Genomic DNA, 1,971 nt, shown 5'->3' with positions numbered 1-1,971 from the left:
ATCAACTCTTCTTTGGTCTTTCTTATTCATTGTCCTGCTCTCACATGGATATGAGGTAATTGAAAATACCATGGCTTAGGTTAGGTGCATCTTAGTCTTCAAGTAGATATCTTTGCTTTTTAGCATCTGAATGAGGTCTTTTGCAGGAGATTTGCCCAATGCAATACTTGACTGCTGCTTCCATTGGTGTTGATTGCAGAACCAAGTAATATGAAATCCTTAACAATTTCAGTCTTTTCTCCATCTCTCGTGATGCTGCTTATTGGTCCAGTTGTGAGTAATTTTGTTTTCTTTGTATTCAGGTGTAATCCATACTACAGACTTTAATCTTCATCAGTAAGTGCTCCAACTGATCCTTACTTCCAGCAAGCATAATTGTGTCATCTGCATATGTCAGGTTGTTAATGAGCCTTCCTCCAATCTGATGCCACGTTCTTCTTCATATAGTCCAGCTTCTCAGATTATTTGCTCAGCAAGCAGATTGAATAAATACGGTGAAAGGCTATAACCCTGACACACTCCCTTCCTGGTTTTAAAGCATGATGTTTTCCCTTGTTCAGTTTGAACGAAAGCCTCCTGGTCTATGTGCAGATTCCTCATGAGTACAACTAAGAGTTCTGTAATTCCTATTCTTCCTAATGTTATCCACAATTTTTTTATGATCCACACAATTGAATGCTTTTGCTTAGTCAATAAAACACAAGTAAACATCTTTCTGGTATTCTTTGCTTTGAGCCAAGATCCATTAACTCCTTGTTCCACATCCCCTTCTGAATCCAGTTTGCATTTCTGGAAGTTCTCTGTTAGTATACTGCTGCAAACTTTTTTGAATTATCTTCAGCAAGATTTTACTTGCATGCGATATCATTGATATTGTTCAATAATTTTCACATTCTGTGGGATCACCTTTCTTTGGAGTAAATATGGATCTCTTCCAGTCAGTTGGCCAGGAAGCTGTCTTCTGAATCTCTTGGTATAGCTGAATGAGTGCCTCCAGCATGGCATCCATTTGTTGAAACATCTCAATGGGTATTCCATCAATTCCTGGAACCTTGTTTTTCCCCACTTCCTTCAATGCAGTTTTGACTTCTTCCTTCAGTACCATTGGTTCTTGATCATATGCTACCTTCTGAAATGGATGATCATCTACCAGTTGTTTTTGGTATAGTGACTCTTTGTATTCCATCCATTTTGTTTTGATGTTTCCTGCATCATTCAACATGTTATCCATGGAATCTTGCAATATTGCGGTATTGCAATTCGAGGCTTAAATTTTTTCTTCAGTTCTTTCAGCTTGAGAAATGCCGAGTCTGTTCTTCCCTTTTGGTTTTCTAACTCTAGGTCTTTGCACATTTCATTATAGTAATTGACTTTGCCTTTTTGAGCTACTCTATGAAATATGTTCATCTCTTTTATCTTGTCGGTTCTTCCATCCCCTTTAGCTACTCTGCATTCAAGGGCAAGTTTCAGAATGTCTTCTGACATCCATTTTGGTCTTTTCCTCTTTTCTTGTCTTTTTAATGACCTTTTGCTTTCTTCATGGATGAAATTCTTGATGTCATCCCACAATTGCTCTGGTTTTCGGGCATTGGTGTTTAATGGATCAAATCTATTCTTTTAGATGGTCTCTAAATTCAGGAGGTATATAATGAAGGTCATATTTTGGCACTTATGGACTTCTTTTAATTATCTTTACCTTCAATCTGAACTTGTGTATGAGCAGTTTGATGGTTTGTTCCACAATCTGCTCCTGGCCTTGTTTTGGCTGAAGATATTGCGCTTCTCCATCGCCTCTTGCTACAGATGTAGTCAATCTGATTCCTGTACACTCCGTCTGGTGAAGTCTATGTATGCAGCCACCATTTGTGGTTTTGGAAAAGGGTATTTGCAATGAATAAGTCGTTGGTTTTGCAAAATTCTGTCATGCGATCTTCAGTGTTTTTTCTATCACCAAGGCCATAATTTTCAACT

The 1,971-nt window shown here is 38.0% G+C and overlaps 1 protein-coding gene across 1 annotated transcript in view; it reads left to right on the top strand.

Annotated features, from left to right (window-relative positions):
• Positions 1 to 1,971, top strand: part of BRWD3 (bromodomain and WD repeat domain containing 3) — a 195,635-nt gene that overhangs the window by 128,678 nt on the left and 64,986 nt on the right. The window lies entirely within an intron of this gene.

This window comes from Orycteropus afer, unplaced genomic scaffold (assembly GCF_000298275.1).
Source record: "Orycteropus afer afer isolate SDZICR_OR568_19922 unplaced genomic scaffold, OryAfe1.0 scaffold00755, whole genome shotgun sequence".
NCBI classification, from domain to species: domain Eukaryota; kingdom Metazoa; phylum Chordata; class Mammalia; order Tubulidentata; family Orycteropodidae; genus Orycteropus; species Orycteropus afer.
This window is presented reverse-complemented; position numbering and strand designations above follow the sequence as displayed.